Genomic DNA, 17900 nt, shown 5'->3' on the forward strand with positions numbered 1-17900 from the left:
AGTGCTTGTGTCCCACAACAACTTTCATGTGTAATGACTGATCAGCAATACTTTCTGTGGTAAGCAATGTGTACTTAGTGTTTTATAATAATGAGTCTGTATGGAGTTCTGAAGAAGTGGATATTGGGTTAATAAACCTGAGATATATTTCTCTATGTAAACTCCTGTCTCGTATGCTCTTTTTTGCCACAGTCTGTTCTGTTTTTCCCACCTAGACGAGTCAAACATATAGAAAAGGTTCAATAAATTCCCACAGTGGTAATGTCAACAGTAGGCCACGCCGATTACAAACATTAGTGACTGTTAGATTTACTTGTTGCCAATGCCATTAAACAAAAGGTATCTTTGTGGTTCGTATAACCTCCCAACAGCATGTAGTTCAGTTTGTCAAAGACAGTTTTTCTTCAGAAAGTTGAAGTCTGCAGGTTGCTACATGAAGATAGGAATTGAACTCTTCCACTGCACGTTTCTGCTGTGTTTCATTGGGGTTATACATAACTACAGTGTTTGGCTCTGTGACAGACCCTTAGTCAACGTGTTTTAACTTGCCCAGTCAGTGTGGTGCTGGGTGTGACTGTTTAGCCTACTTTTGTGGTGATTGTATCCTCCAGGGGATGTCTTTGTTTCGGATGGAGCTGTCTCTCTGTACAGAGTATCATGCATTTGGTCCTAAACTCCTCTGCGATCAGGGTTAGGAGTTGGAGGGAAAGCTGATTCTAAATCTGTGCCAAAAGGAAACTTCTACCTGGAGTTCTGTACTTGGACTCACAGGACAGCAGAAATCTAGATGACTAAATAATGCTTTAACAACATGCAGTTACATCATCTTTAGGCTGCCTAAGTGGTCTCTGTTATGCCTCAAGGAATATTGATGAAGCACCTTTAAGTTTTGGTCAGTGCTATCTGGGATCCTTGGGACATCCGTACCCTAAACCTTACCTAACCATTTTAAATGTAAACTTCAATGGGAGTGGGTGGCGGGGTAGGGACGTCCCAAGGATCCCGAATAGCAAGGACCTTTTCATTTGGCTGGAAGCTGACTTGTTAAGATTCCCAAACAAATATGGGCGTGGTACAATCCAGTTTTTTGATTGGGTGTCATCAGCCATAAAGACTCATTGGTTAATTTTCGAGAAGGCGTTTTAAAAAGAAAATAGGAATTTACGTCCATTGCGGCTCCAAACGAGAGCAGTGGACGTAACGAAGCTCATTCACTTTCTCCCCAAAATGGCGTCGAAAGGGAACCAGTTTCTTCCTGAGCGCTGTGTGGCTTCGTAGAGCCTCGGTGGGCGGGCAGCTGCGACACTGGCAGACAGTCACATGATTCGCGCAAAGCCCAGCTGCCCAATTCCAATATGGTGGCCAGCTTGGCAGACCTACGGTTCTTGTTGATGATATTATTGCTCTGCTGGAGGATCAGGGACGGCGCCTGCACCCAGCAAGCCCCGTGGGTTCTGGGGCTGCGACTGGAGGATCCAGAAGGCCAGGTGTATATGAAGGAGCGGATCATCTCTGCGCCGCAAGGGGCCAGTTTCAAGCTTCGGCTGTTCGGTTGGGATCTAAATGGGACCTGGCCGTGGGTGGCGTTCGCTGGAACAAGACAGGAGGAGACCGGGGTGGTGGAGGATGCCGCTGACCCGTGCGAGCAAGAGACCCGCCGTGTCTCCGCCGCCTTCCAGGTCACCGGGGAGTTCACAGCGGACGAGGAGTACAGCGGGTTGATAACGGTACAGACGCGGGACAAGAGCAGCATCTCTCCCACTGCATCCTCCACGGGAGGAGGGGATGATGCCAACCCTACCTACCACCACCACCTGTGCGTGCTGAAGAACGGAAGCTGGGTTTCGGTGGGACCGGACAGGTTGCAGATCAACAACGACGCAGGTCTCCCGGCAGACTACATCCCTCCGTGGGGTATGGCGGTGCTGATCGTGCTGCTGATCCTGGTGTGCGGGGTACTGAGGAGTGTGAACCTCAGCGTGTTGTGGCTGGACCCCCTGGAGCTCTACGTTTTCCACAGCTGCGGCTCCGAGGAGGACAAACGGGCCGCCAAGCGCCTCGAGCCAATCCGGAGACGAGGCAACTGCCTGGTGGGTCACTACTACTTCAACAACTACTACAATTTACACAAGGATTAGACCTGGGGTCAGAGACGTGATGTCCATGGAGGATACAGGGGCACATACTTCAGATTTGTCCTGGTTATATAAAAAAATGTTTTTTTTTCTTTTTCTTCTCTGTAATACTTCTAGCCTTTTAGCAAGTTGGCGTTAGCTAGCCCACATACATTTCCGATCTACCAAACCTCATAACTAGCTACCAAGTAGCAATTTTAGGCTATAAATCAAATTAGAGTAGCTAGATTATCTATTTTAGCTGGCAAGGTTGGTAGACTGAATAAATGTGCTGAATAAAACTCACATTCCTTTCAACCTTTTACCAAGATTTGAGCATATTTAGCATATTTTGTTTCTTCAAAAAAGGACAACTCGAGGTATGCTTTGATATGCAGAAATAAACATGTTTTTTTTCTTAATTGAATTAAGAATAATGATTATGGCTATAGATTGCATAACAAATATGTTTCAGATGTTTGAAAAAAATGCCAAATTCTCAAATTTACGGACAGGGGGGCAGAGCCTCAATACTTTGTCCCCTCAGATTTTTAGGTTGCATGACGCCTATGCCTGGGGTCCCAATGTATACCCCTCCTGGATGCTATGCTACTGGGTGTGCAGGCTTTTGTTCCATCCCAGCACTAACACACTTGTTTCAAACAATCAGCTCGTGTCTGGACCTTAATTTGTTGAAATAGGTATGTTATCAGGGTTAGGTAGGTTACTTTTTAAATATAATCCATTACTGGTTACCTGTCCAAATTTGTAATCAGTAATGTAACTTTTGTATTAACCAAACTCAGTCATGTAATCTGATTACTTTGTAACTTTGGATTACATTTCCTTTAAGAGGCATTAGAAGAAGACAAAAGGGATCCATCAACCGCATTTGATGTGTCATCATAGTAGTCTCTGATTTGGGGTTAGACTCGCTCAGATGGCACAAACTTAAACATGCAGCTTTTTTCAATGCTGAATTTAATGTCACTGCAAAAACATTTAGGTATCATGATGTATTTTTTTCACAAACATCCTTTCTGAATTTAAAAGTAATCTGAGAAGAAATCATCTAGTTTTTCAAAAGTATCTCATCTGATTCCAATATTTTAACTGGAAACGCAACTGATTAAATTTTCTATGTAATCAGTTACTCCCCAACCCTGTGTTAGTGCTAGGTTGGAATAAAAACCTGCACATCCAAGTCTAGAGACCCCTGGCCTACCGTCTTAAATCAAATGTATGACATCACTCTGAAATCCACACTATAAAACTTCACACCATCCACACTCTCGGTTCTAGGTGTGTTCTCTGCTGTTCCTGTGCGCTCTGGGCCACTCGGTTCTCGGTGTGCTACTCTACAGGGTCCTGGGTTCCATAGCGCCCGCCGTCTTCACCAGCGGGTTCCTCATCTTCCTGGTGTCAGAGCTTGTTCCCCACATAGTGTGTTCCGGCTACGGCTTCCAGCTAGCCCCAGGCTTCACCTGGCTGGCACAGGTCTGTATGGAACCTAACAGAAGGAAAGGGTCATGTTCATTAGGCACCAACCGAGAGATAACAGACTCAAACAGGGAGGGAATACCTGGACCGGTGGCTCCTAGCAACCTCATATACATTTTTTTCTTAACAAGAAGGTAGGATTGAACAGGTTACATCTTCCTCTGCCAGGTGTGTATGGTGCTGACGTGCCCACTGTCGTGCCCGCTGGGCCTGGTGCTGGACCTGGTGTTGAGACGTGACATCAGCACCTGCGGTGTGAGGGAGAGGGCCATGGAGATGATCCGCGCCAACGTCAATGATCCCTACAGGTACCTGACACACATCGGTATGACCATGTGTGTTATTTCCATGGTTGCCATACACTGCTCTATCACTCATCAATAGGACAACTGTGTCTATGGTGATTCCCATACTGCAATAAACTAAATCTATATCTAGCCCCTGTACCCCACCTGGTCATGAGGACCAACAGGGGCAGGCTTTTGTTCCAGCCCAACATTACCACACCTGATCAGGTTTGCGACGGCTGAAAAGCTTGCAGGACTGGAGGTGACTGCCCTCTGTCTAGGGTTTAGAGGCTATGAGTTGATAAGGGATTGTAAAGTTCTTTGACACAGAGTTAATGTTATAATCCATTTAGCATTATCGCGACTCAGTCATTGTGATCTGCAACATTGAGTTTGTGAAGGAGCATTAGAGTTTTAGACCATTAGATCATAACAACATTAGACCATAACAACATTAGTTAGACCACTTAGACAATTAGATCAGGAAGATCCAGTTAGGAGGACATCCTTAGACTAACAACACTTAATGATAATCCATCATTATCGACTTGTTCTGCATGCTGCACTGTCCACCGCTGTGCTGGATTTCTCCACCATGTCAGAGATCATGCAGAGTGGATACACACGAGTCCCCATCTATGAAGAGGAGAAGTGGGTGGATGGGTCATTCAAAAACACACACACACATACAGGGACATACACTTAAAGAAACATACAGACACATCCTGTCTACAAAGAAGACAGGTGGGTCATTCAAGCGCACACACACACACTAACAGGTATCTAATGTAATTTACCCAGGTCCAACATCGTGGAGATCTTGTTCGTTAAGGACCTGGCTCTGGTCGATCCTGACGACAGTACTCCCATGACGACCATCACCAAGTTCTACAATCACCCACTGCACTTTGTCTTCAATGACACTAAACTGGACGCCATGCTGGAGGAGTTCAAGAAAGGTGTGTGTGTGTGTGTGTGTGTGTGTGTGTGTGTGTGTGTGTGTGTGTGTGTGTGTGTGTGTGTGTGTGTGTGTGTGTGTGTGTGTGTGTGTGTGTGTGTGTGTGTGTGTGTGTGTGTGTGTGTGTGTGTGTGTGTGTGTGCGTTAATACGTGTGTGTGTGGTGATCGTTTTAGAAATATAGCCACAATATCAAGTCAATTTCTTTACCGTCACTCCTACCCACCTTGTGGACTAATGTGGAAAAAGTTGTGGTCGGCTTGCGATATGACCACTAAGGTACCCAGCTCTCCTCAACTTTGACCTCAACCCCCTTTCACCCCCCTCTCTCTCCAGGAAACTCTGCCCTGGCCATCGTTCAGAAGGTGAACAACGAGGGTGAGGGGGATCCCTTCTACGAGGTGCTGGGATTGGTCACCTTGGAGGATGTCATCGAGGAGATCATCAAATCAGAGATCCTGGATGAGTCCGACGGCTACAGTAAGAGAGAGAGCACGAGAAACCGTGTGTGTGTGTGTGTGTGTGTGTGTGTGTGTGTGTGTGTGCGCATACACGTAGAAATGGCCTTGTTTTTGAAAGAAAAGCAACATTTTTTTGTCCATTAAAATAACATCAAATTGATCAGAAATACAGTGTAGACCATGTTAATGTTGTAAATGACTATTGTAGCTGGAAACGGCTGATTTTAATGGAATATCTACATTTATCAGCAACCATCACTCCTGTGTTCCAATGGCATGTTGTGTTAGTTAATCCAAGTTTATAATTTTAAAAGGCTAATTGATCATTAGAAAACCATTACGTTAGCACAGCTGAAAACTGTTGTTCTGATTTAAAGAAGCAATAAAACTGGCCTTTAGACTAGTTGAATATCTGGAGCATCAGCATTTGTGGGTTTGATTACAGGCTTAAAATGGCCAGAAACAAATAACTTTATTCTGAAACTTGTCAGTCTATTCTTGTTCTGAGAAATGAAGGCTATTCCATGCAAGAAATTTCCAGGAAACTGAAGATCTCGTACAACACTGTGTACTACTCCCTTCACAGAACAGCGCAAACTGTCTCTAATCAGAATAGAAAGGAGTGGGAGGCCCCGGTGCAGATCTGAGCAAGAGAACAAGTACATTGCAGTGTCTAGTTTGAGAAACGGACGCCTCACAAGTCCTCAACTGGCAGCTTCATTAAATAGTACCCGTAAAACACCCATCTCAACGTCAACATTGAAGAGGCGACTCCGGGATTCTGTCCTTCTAGGGCAAAGAAAAATACATATCTCAGACTGGCCAATAAAAAGAAAAGATTAAGATCACAGACACTGGACAGAGGAACTCTGCCTAGAAGGCCAGCATCCCGAAGTCGCCTCTTCACTGTTGACGTTGAGACTGGTGTTTTGCGGGTACTATTTAATGAAGCTGCCAGTTGAGGACTTGTGAGGCACCTGTTTCTCAAACTAGACACTCTAATGTACTTGTCCTCTTGCTCAGTTGTACACCGGGGCCTACACAGCTCTGTAAGTGACCCCAAACCTTTGAACGGTAGTGTGTGTCTGTCTGTCTCTCTTTGTCTGTCTGTCTGCAATGTCTACACTAAATGGTTGGGAAAGAGGATGGAATGTGTATTTTGTAAGGAAATATTGATGGTTAAACATCACTTCTCCTTCTCTCCGGCATTGTCTTACCTAATCTCATCCTCTTTCATCCCTCTCTTCTAACACCTCTCCCTGCCCCCTAACACCTCTCCCTGCCCCCTAACACCTCTCCCTGCCCCCTAACCCCTACCCCCTCCGCCCTATCTGTAGTGGACATGAAGGTGAAGCGTCCGATGGCCCCTCTGGAGATTCCTCTGGAACCTCGCAGTGTCCACCAAGAGTTCTCTCTGTTCAAACTCCCAGAGGGAGAACCCAAGATCCGCACCTCACCTCAGCTACTGCTGGCCACACACCGCTTCCTCTCCAGAGGTGAGGGTGCGCACGCGTGTGCGTAACGCACGGAGACATACAATGATCTCGTGAGTTGTGTTGTTGCGGTACCTGTCTCATTCAGTCAGTGGTTTCCCAGGACTAGAGGTCGACCGACTAATGGGCATGGCCGATTTAATTAGGGACGATTTCAAGTTTTCATAACAATCGGTAATCTGCATTTTTGGGCGCCGATCGTGGCCGATTACATTGCACTCCATGGGGAAACTGCGTGGCAGGCTGACCACCTGTTACACGAGTGCAGCAAGGAGCCAAGGTAAGTTGCTAGCTAGCATTAAACTTATCTTATAAAAAACAATCAATCTTCACATAATCACTAGTTAACTACACATGGTTGATGACATTACTAGGTTAACTAGCTTGTCCTGCGTTGCATATAATCATTGCGGTGCCTGTTAATTAATCATGGAATCACGGCCTACTTCGCCAAACGGTGGATGATTTAACAAAAGCGCATTTGCGAAAAAAGCACAATCGTTGCACGAATGTACCTAACCATAAACATCAATGCCTTTCTTGAAATCAATACACGGAAGTAAAACATTTTTTAACCTGCCTATTTAGTTCAAATAAATTAATGTTAGCAGGCAATATTAACTAGGGGAATTGTGTCTGGGTACACGCAGAGTCAGGGTATATGCAACAGTTTGGGCCGCCTGGCTCGTTGCGAACTAATTGACCAGAATTTTACGTAATTATGACATAACATTGAAGGTTGTACAATGTAACAGGAATATTTAGACTTAGGGATGCCACCCGTTTGATAAATTACGGAACGGTTCTGTATTTCACTGAAAGAATAAACGTTTTGTTTTCGAAATTATAGTTTCCGGATTTGACCATATTAATGACCTACGGCTTGTATTTGTGTGTTTATTATAATTAAGTCTATGATTTGATAGAGCAGTCTGACGGAGTGGGGGTAGGCCGCAATGCTTGATTCACACGCTGTTTATGACTTCAAGCCTATCAACTCCTGAGATTAGGCTGGCAATGCTAAAGTGCCTATTAGAACATCCAATAGTCAAAGGTAAATGAAAAACAAATGGTATAAAAGGAAATAGTTGATGGGTCATAATTCCTATAATAACTACAACCTAAAACTTCTTAACTGGAAATATTGAAGAACTGGGAATATTGAACCACCAGCTTTCATATGTTCTCATGTTCTGAGCAAGGAACTTAAACGTTAGCTTTTTTTTACATGGCACATATTGCACTTTTACTTTCTTCTCCAACACTGTGTTTTTGCATTATTTAACCCAAATTGAACATGTTTCAAATCAAATGTTATTTGTCACAAACACATGGTTAGATGTCAATGCGAGTGTAGCGAAATGCTTGTGCTTCTTGTTCCGACAATACAGTAATAACCAACGAGTAATCTAACCTAACAATTCCATAACTACTACCTTATACACACAAGTGTAAAGGGATAAAGAATATGTACATAAAGATATATGAATGAGTGATGGTACGGAACGGCATAGGCAAAATGCAGTAGATGGTATCGAGTACAGTATATACATATGAGATGAGTAATGTAGGGTATGTAAACAAAGTGGCATAGTTTAAAGTGGCTAGTGATACATGTATTACATAAAGATGCAGTAGATGATATAGAGTACAGTATATACATATATTTCATTATTTATTTGAGACTAAATAGATTTTCATGTATGTATTATATTAAGTTGAAATAAGTGTTCATTGTTTATTCAGTATTGTTGTAATTGTCATTATTACACATTTATATAAAAAGATAGGCCGATTAATTGGTATCTTATTTTTTGGGTCCTCCAATAATCGATATTGGTATCGGCATTGAAAAATCATAATCGGTCGACCTCTAACCAGGACAGTAACACTATCACCACTAGTAATGATTACATCACTGTAACAGAAGTTAATGGAAACACACTAGAAGTCTTCACAGGGGAAAATATGCAGGAATGGATATTCAACCAAGATCGTTAATCTGTCTGCATTATAGGACTACACTCTGGATGTGGGTGGGTGTTACTTGACCTCTCTCTGTCCTCTCCAGCTTCTTGACATAGATTGACCTTTAGCCGCTGAGGTTTGGACTGAACATAGAAGAGAATGTATCCTACGATAGAATAGTGTAAATAATTACAATAGAAAAGACGAGATGTAACGTTTGTTTGACAAACTAGTATGCTTTTGATCAGTGATGAAACCATAGGCCAGGGTTCGCCTACCCTGCTCCTGGAGAGTTGCAGGCTTTTGCCCCGGCCCTACACAAATGTATTGGATAACTAAAGCTCCACAGACCTGTGTGTTAGACAGGATGCTTGAACAAAGCAATGATAATCAGTGTGTGTTCTGAAAAGGTGGTGTGTGTGTGTGTCTCTCCTTGCAGAGGTAGAGCACTTCAGTCCAGCCCGCGTGTCAGAGAAGGTGTTGTTCCACCTGCTCCGCCACCCCAGTGTCAACCAGGAAGTTCACTTTGACCCCTCCAACCGCCTGAGCCCCGACCACTACCTCTACACACGCAACCACCCTGTAGACTACTTCATACTGCTACTACAGGTCAGTGTGTGTGTGTGACCATTACCTCTACACACGCAACCACCCTGTAGACTACTTCATACTGCTACTACAGGTCAGTGTGTGTGTGTGTGACCATTACCTCTACACACACAACCACCCCATAGACTACTTCATACTGCTACTACAGGTCAGTGTGTGTGTGTGACCACTACCTCTACACACACAACCACCCCATAGACTACTTACATACATATAGGTCAGTGTGCGTGTGTGACCACTACCTCTACACACACAACCACCCCATGCTACTACAGGTCAGTGTGTGTGTGTGACCACTACCTCTACACACACAACCACCCCATAGACTACTTCATACTGCTACTACAGGTCAGTGTGCGTGTGTGACCACTACCTCTACACACACAACCACCCCATAGACTACTTCATACTGCTACTACAGGTCAGTGTGTGTGACCACTACCTCTACACACACAACCACCCCATAGACTACTTCATACTGCTACTACAGGTCAGTGTGTGTGTGTGACCACTACCTCTACACACACAACCACCCCGTAGACTACTTCATACTGCTACTACAGGTCAGTGTGTGTGACCACTACCTCTACACACACAACCACCCCATAGACTACTTCATACTGCTACTACAGGTCAGTGTGTGTGTGTGACCACTACCTCTACACACACAAGTGTGTGTGTGTGACCACCCCATAGACTACTTCATACTGCTACTACAGGTCAGTGTGTGTGTGTGACCACTACCTCTACACACACAACCACCCCATAGACTACTTCATACTGCTACTACAGGTCAGTGTGTGTGTGTGTGACCACTACCTCTACACACACAACCACCCCATAGACTACTTCATATATGCCATTTAGCAGACGCTTTTATCCAAAGCGACTTACAGTCATGTGTGCATACATTCTACGTATGGGTGGTCCCGGGGATCGAACTACTTCATACTGCTACTACAGGTCAGTGTGTGTGACCACTACCTCTACACACACAACCACCCCATAGACTACTTCATACTGCTACTACAGGTCAGTGTGTGTGTGTGTGTGTGACCACTACCTCTACACACACAACCACGCCATAGACTACTTCATACTGCTACTACAGGTCAGTGTGTGTGTGTGACCACTACCTCTACACACACAACCACCCCATAGACTACTTCATACTGCTACTACAGGTCAGTGTGTGTGTGTGACCACTACCTCTACACACACAACTACGCCATAGACTACTTCATACTGCTACTACAGGTCAGTGTGTGTGTGTGACCACTACCTCTGCACACACAACCACCCCATAGACTACTTCATACTGCTACTACAGGTCAGTGTGTGTGTGTGAGCACTACCTCTACACACACAACCACCCCATAGACTACTTCATACTGCTACTACAGGTCAGTGTGTGTGTGTGTGTGACCACTACCTCTACACACACAACCACGCCATAGACTACTTCATACTGCTACTACAGGTCAGTGTGTGTGTGTGACCACTACCTCTACACACACAACCACCCCATAGACTACTTCATACTGCTACTACAGGTCAGTGTGTGTGTGTGACCACTACCTCTACACACACAACTACGCCATAGACTACTTCATACTGCTACTACAGGTCAGTGTGTGTGACCACTACCTCTACACACACAACCACGCCATAGTCTACTTCATACTGCTACTACAGGTCAGTGTGTGTGACCATTACCTCTACACACGCAACCACCCCATAGACTACTTCATACTGCTACTACAGGTCAGTGTGTGTGTGTGACCACTACCTCTACACACACAACTACGCCATAGACTACTTCATACTGCTACTACAGGTCAGTGTGTGTGACCACGACCTCTACACACACACAACCACCCCATAGACTACTTCATACTGCTACTACAGGTCTGTGGTTGTGTGTGTGTGTTGGCGCATGCACATGTTTAACAGTACTTGACTATGTCCCTGTAGGGGCGTGTGGAGGTTGAAATCGGTAAAGAGGGCTTGAAGTTTGAAAACGGAGCGTTCACATACTACGGTGTGTCTGCACTCACAGCGCCAACCTCAGGTAAGACACAGAACTGCAGCACGCACATGCTTAGATCCCTCACTCGTACCATTACCTGGGTCATGCTCATTAGGGCTGTCAATGGAAGATGTTATGAAATGTTTCACAACGTTTCGGTCTGTTTTCCTCTGCTTAGTGCCTATTGAATACATCCCTGTAGATTATCAGTCCACATCGGTTTGCTAGAGCTGATAGGACAGGAGTCAGCCAAATTGGCCCGTAAGTCTTTTTTTTTACAAAATAGTTTTTTGTCAAATTCAGCAAGAAATCAGTTTTGTTCTCAGTGTTCCCACGATTAAAACAAGACTATATTTCCAAAAGTATGTGGACGGGTTAGGCCCCTTAGTTCCAGTGAAGGGAAGTCTTAATGCTACAGCATACAATGACATTCTAGATGATTCTGTGCTTCCAACTTTGTGGCAACAGTTTGGGGAAGGCCATTTCCTGTTTCAACATGACAATTCCCGCGTGCACAAAGCGAGGTCCATACAGAAATGTTTTATTGAGATCTGTGTGAAAGAACTTGACTGGCCTGCACAGAACCCTGACCTCAACTTCATCCAACACCTTTGGGATGAATTGGAACGGCGACTGCGAGCCGTTCGCTCCAACAAATATGTTCCTGTGGCTGAATATAGTTACCTGCCCCTGTTCTAGGATGAGTTCCAGACTACTAGCCTCATTTACATTTACTCTGTTGTCATTATTTGATTACATAATGCAAAGGTAGTGTCATAATTAGTTGATGCTGAATTTGAAGGCAGCACAGTTTGACAGGGAAGCACAAAATGAGCTGACACTGGAGTTCTGTCTCTTGAGTTCGCTGTGAAATTCAGTGCAACACCATCATGGCATAAATTTACTGGCGGTAGCACAACATTTAGCTGACTGCAGCGTGTGTGTGTGTGTGTGTGTGTGTGTGTGTGTGTGTGTGTGTGTGTGTGTGTGTGTGTGTGTGTGTGTGTGTGTGTGTGTGTGTGTGTGTGTGTGTGTGTGTGTGTGTGTCCAGTGCACCAGTCTCCAGTTTCGACCCAGCGTCGTCCTCCCAGGGATCCATTTGAGATGGGAGACGCCGCCAGCCCGTCCAGCTACTGTCCTGACTACACCGTCCACGCCCTCACTGATCTGCAGCTCATACGGGTGTGTGTTTGTCTTTCTCCGTGTGTGTCAGACTTTCTCCGTGTGTGTCAGACTTTCTCCGTGTGTGTCAGACTAACAGTACAGTCCCTCTGCCAGGTGACTCGGATGCAGTACCTGAATGCTTTGATGGCGTCGCGTGTTGGCCAGAGCCCAGAATCTCCTGAGATCAAGATCCTGCCTAACAGTCAGACCAAGCTGCTCAACGAGAGGAACACTGTCACACAAGGTAGGAGTAACACACACTGTACACACTGTATACACACATCCTTATACTAACACCATGGTCTAGAATGAAGAGAAACTGAAGATGAGAGTATAATAACAATTGTTACTTCTCTCCATAATGTATAAGCTGTACTCCCTTTAGGTGAACTAAGACTTCTCTTCTTCTCTCTTCTTTCTCTTGTTTTTCTTCCCTTTCTCCTCCTGTCTCCTCCTTTCCCTGACTCCTCCTCCTCCCATCTCCTCCTCTGTCTCCTCCTTTCCCTGACTCCTCCTCCTCCCATCTCCTCCTCTGTCTCCTCCTTTCCCTGACACCTCCTCCCATCTCCTCCTTTCCCTGACTCCTCCTCCCATCTCCTCCTCGGTCTCCTCCTTTCCCTGACTCCTCCTCCCTTTCTCCTCTGTCTCCTCCTTTCCCTGACTCCTCCTCCCTTTCTCCTCCTCTGTCTCCTCCTTTCCCTGACTCCTCCTCCCTTTCTCCTCTGTCTCCTCCTTTCCCTGTCCTCCTTTCCCTCCTTCCCTCCTTTCCCTGACTCCTCCTCCCTTTCTCCTCCTCTGTCTCCTCCTTTCCCTGACTCCTCCTCCCTTTCTCCTCTGTCTCCTCCTTTCCCTGACTCCTCCTCCCTTTCTCCTCCTGTCTCCTCCTTTCCCTGACTCCTCCTCCTCCCTTTCTCCTCCTCTGTCTCCTCCTTTCCCTGACTCCTCCTCCCCCGTCTCCTCCTCTGTCTCCTCCTTTCCCTGACTCCTCCTGTCTCCTCCTTTCCCTGACTCCTCCTCCTCCCGTCTCCTCCTCCTCCCCTGTCGTCTCCTCTCCTCCGGCCACTCCAGAGTTCCCTGTAAACTTTTCCTTTTTTGACACCATTGAGAACTACTGTTAGTGTTTTCTGTGTGCATGAGGTAAACAAAACGCAGTCTCCTCAGTGGCATGACAACTACAACACACACACACACACTAAAAGGACACCAAGGCATTGAGAGAATTTAATTTTCAGTCAGTCACAAAGCACCTGAGAGTCATTTCGGGCTTTATTCAGACATGTGAACTGAAGTCTTCTATTGACCTCACTGGATGGTTTATGTGAAAGTTAAGTGTGCAGATTTCAAGTCTGAATATGGCCTTTAGAAAGGTTAGTCTCTTTGCCAGATCCTTCACAGACACTGGGATAAAGCTTTGTATGAAATGTACCCAGTTAGAGGGGTTCTTTTAGACTGTTTCTTCTCTAAATACTTAGTGCCATTTATTTGTATCTTACAGATAGTGAGATGCGGTCAGGTTGTGTGTGTGTGTGTGTGTGTGTGTGTGTGTTTGAGAAGCTTATGTCTGTTTCCTTGTTCTATCTCGTGGCATCTTTCTGTCCTTTTCTGGCTGCCCCATCTCATCCCTCTACTGGGTACGTATGCTGATTTTCTCCATCTCCTTCTGTGTGTACAGGACACCCACAGGAGGTAAAGACTGCATGTCTGTTGACAAAAAGAAACAAGCACCAAAATGTGTCCATTCCATTGAATGTCAAGGTCAAAGAGCATATTGTGATGTCATAGTGGGCTGCATTATAACCTACTAATCGGTGGCATTATGTCATTGTGTGATGTCATCTCCCCACTCACGGCCTTCCCCTCTCTCTCATTGGCTGGGTTCCACAGGTGGCAGTAAATCCCAGGAAAGTTCAACGGAAGAGGAGGCTCATGGGTAATGAAGTTCTCTCTGTCAGAACTATGTGTTACTCAGGCAACCAACAAGGAGGCTTTTTAAAAATATATATATTTTTATCAGTGAATCTCTTCTCTGGAATGCAGTAATTGGACCTGGCTGGAGTGAGCATCTGTGTGGCTACTGTGTGTGGCTACTGTGTGTGGCTACTGCACTATCCTCAGCCGTTTTCCTCATTCATTGTACGTTTCGCATTCATGCCAATCGTGTGTATGTGTGTGTGTGCACCTCTCCTCCCTGTTGTAAATTAGCCTCCTTTGCCTAAAAGTTACATTGCCTGTTCCTTCATTATTGTGCCAAAGCAACTCGCGTCAACCCCCTGTGTGTGTTGTCACAACCCGTCCATCCAAGCATTAGACACAGGTTGGTCAAAAAAAGCCCATTTTCACAGAAATGTGTACACTGCTTTAGTTGTTTGATTATACGTCCATATTTGATTTGATACACTCCCACATCTTTGTCTATCTAGACCTAATGGAAGGCCTGTATACAGTATATCAGGAGACCTACGGGATGATTGGAACTGTTTTCTCTAGTTAAAGGGCTACATCACCCAACAGTAAAGAAACAAATATGTATTTGAAAATGTTCATACTATCCCTTTAAGAGAGCTGATGTAACACTTGTGTCCATTCCTTTGCACAGTCACTGTTTAGCTTCAGGTCTGAGCTGTGATGGGAGTGGTAGGTGTGCGTGTCCTCTCCCATTTGACCTCAACTCTGACCCAGTCTGCTTTCATGCATTCCTTTTGTTTGGCCAAGTTGCCATAGAGACAATCACAATCCCCTTTATTCACTCAGTATATTTACCCAGACACCATACAGAATAGATAAAACAGACAAGTCCACATAGACACCATACAGAATAGATAAAACAGACAAGTCCACATAGACACCATACAGAATAGATAAAACAGACAAGTCCACATAGACACCATACAGAATAGATAAAACAGACAAGTCCACATAGACACCATACAGAATAGATAAAACAGACAAGTCCACATAGACACCATACAGAATAGATAAAACAGACAAGTCCACATAGACACCATCAGAATAGATAAAACAGACAAGTCCAGACACCATACAGAATAGATAAAACAGACAAGTCCACATAGACACCATACAGAATAGATAAAACAGACAAGTCCACATAGACACCATACAGAATAGATAAAACAGACAAGTCCACATAGACACCATACAGAATAGACAATGTGTTTGTGTCTGTCACATCTAAAGCACCTTGTTGATTTTCTCATCCTTGATAGTCGAGTAGGTTGAGTTACATTAACATTCCACACACACTGTGTGTGTGTGTGTGTGTGTGTGTGTGTGTGTGTGTGTGTGTGTGTGTGTGTGTGTGTGTGTGTGTGTGTGTGTGTGTGTGTGTGTGTGTGTGTGTGTGTGTGTGTGTGTGTGTGCGTGCGTGCGACTCTTTCAGGAAACTCAATTTCCCATGTTGCAGTGTAACTACCCATGTGTGCAGGAAATACATATGTTACCCACTGTCCTGTGGAGATGGGAAACGCCTAAATAAAGGCCTGGTCCAGAAGCAACCCCTTGGTCCTTCCCCTGGCCCCTAGTTGTCTACCCTTTGCTCCTAGGCCCTAGCCCTTAGTGTAAACAGATCTGATGAAAAGGTGATGGCAGCACCCATCTGGTTCCTTCAGATCTGCTAACATAGGGGTTTGGAATGGAGATTGGAGTCTTTGGCGTGGACCAGAGACTCTACCAGGGTTATATTCATTAGTGCACACTGTAGCAAAATGTTGAAACGGAAAGAAAAACAAAAATGGACACGTATTGACCTTATTAGACAAGTCTAGGTCGTCCCTCCCTGTTTCAGTACGTTTTCTTCCGTTTGGTGCTTAATGAATATGACCCATGTTTCCCAGCAACCATGATAGGGGTTGGCTATTTTGGTGGCCATCTTGGTTACCTCAGTCGTTCTCCACCCCATAAAGCGTTTTTTTTAGTTGATCTAATTACAGACATACACTAATTAATGACATGCTAAAACAAGGGATTAACTATGTGATTCAAAGTAAATATTTTCCATCTGTTTTAACAATATTGTACTGTTGGTTATGTTTCAAGCCCATTTATATTGTATTAAAAGACAATGTATATTGTAAAAAAGGTCATCATTACTTATGCTACTTATATTGTTTGGGAGAAATGTTGGGTTTTTTGATGGGGGTAAAAAAAACTGTATATTAATATATATGCTTATCTAGAGAGAATATGAATCAAGGATGCAGATTTAAACTCGTAGTTTTCAGGTACAAATGTAGAATACTGTTACCATGATGATGAGAACCGGACCAGCGCTAGTTTCTCTCCAGGAATTTTTTGTATAGATTTTTTTCCCCAATTCTTCTCTGGAAGCTGAGAGTTGTGTGTGCAGAGAACATTGTATTGAACTATTTCAGTATCTGCTGCTTGTTAGTAAATAAACCCAGTCCTTGTATACATCTGTCTTTTTTCTGTTTGTTTTTGTTTGTTTATCCTGATTTGTTACTTTAGTTACAATGCAGCTTTACTCCCTCATTTCAGGATTAGATGGTTTTAGGGTCTGTTGACACTGCTCGTGTCAAATGCTACGCCAGAAAGAAAGCGTTTGGTTTAGTTGCACATTGTAACCTTCTCCAGACTACATCCAATGAAATGGCTCCTTTCTCCCATGTGAAATGGTCCTCTTCCATTATAGAAATGAATGGTAAATGTATTGTCATTTTGGAGTCACTTTTATTGTAAATAATATCTACATGGATGTAGATGCTACCATGAATACAGATAACACTGAATAAATCATGAATAATGATGAGTGAGAAAGTTAGATACACAAATATACCCCCTCCCCCCCAAAAAAATAATGCTACCCTCCCCTGTTATTGTAATGCAGAGAGGTTAGCATGTCTTGTTGGTATGATATTTGTGCATGTAACTTTCTCACTCATTATTCACAATTCATTCAGGATTATCCATAATCATAAAAGCATCCACAAACACAACCAAAACAAACAGCAAATACATCCAAAAAGGTGTTGAGTCTCAAGTTTGATGTCATTGCGTACTATGAATATGGGACCAAATACTCAACATCGTATTACTTTAATACCACAGGAGGTTGGGGTACCATATATTGGGGAGGACAGGCTTGTGGTAATGGCTGGAGCGGAGCAAGTGGAATGGTATCAAATACATCAATCACATGGTTTGATGCCATTCCCTTTTCACCATTCCAGCCATTATTATGAGCCCTCCTCCCCTGTTTAAAACACATATAAGTGAATTTGTCCCAATATTTTTGGTCCCCTAAAATGGGGGGACCATGTACAGAAAGTGTAGTAATTTCTAAA

At 44.2% G+C, this 17900-nt stretch overlaps 1 pseudogene; it reads left to right on the plus strand.

Moving 5' to 3' along the window:
* The first annotated feature begins 1173 nt into the window (after positions 1-1173).
* On the plus strand, positions 1174-15576 carry LOC123989336 (annotated as a pseudogene).
* Positions 15577-17900: the final 2324 nt, after the last annotated feature.

This window comes from Oncorhynchus gorbuscha, linkage group LG11 (genome assembly GCF_021184085.1).
Source record: "Oncorhynchus gorbuscha isolate QuinsamMale2020 ecotype Even-year linkage group LG11, OgorEven_v1.0, whole genome shotgun sequence".
Taxonomy (NCBI): Eukaryota; Metazoa; Chordata; class Actinopteri; order Salmoniformes; family Salmonidae; genus Oncorhynchus; species Oncorhynchus gorbuscha.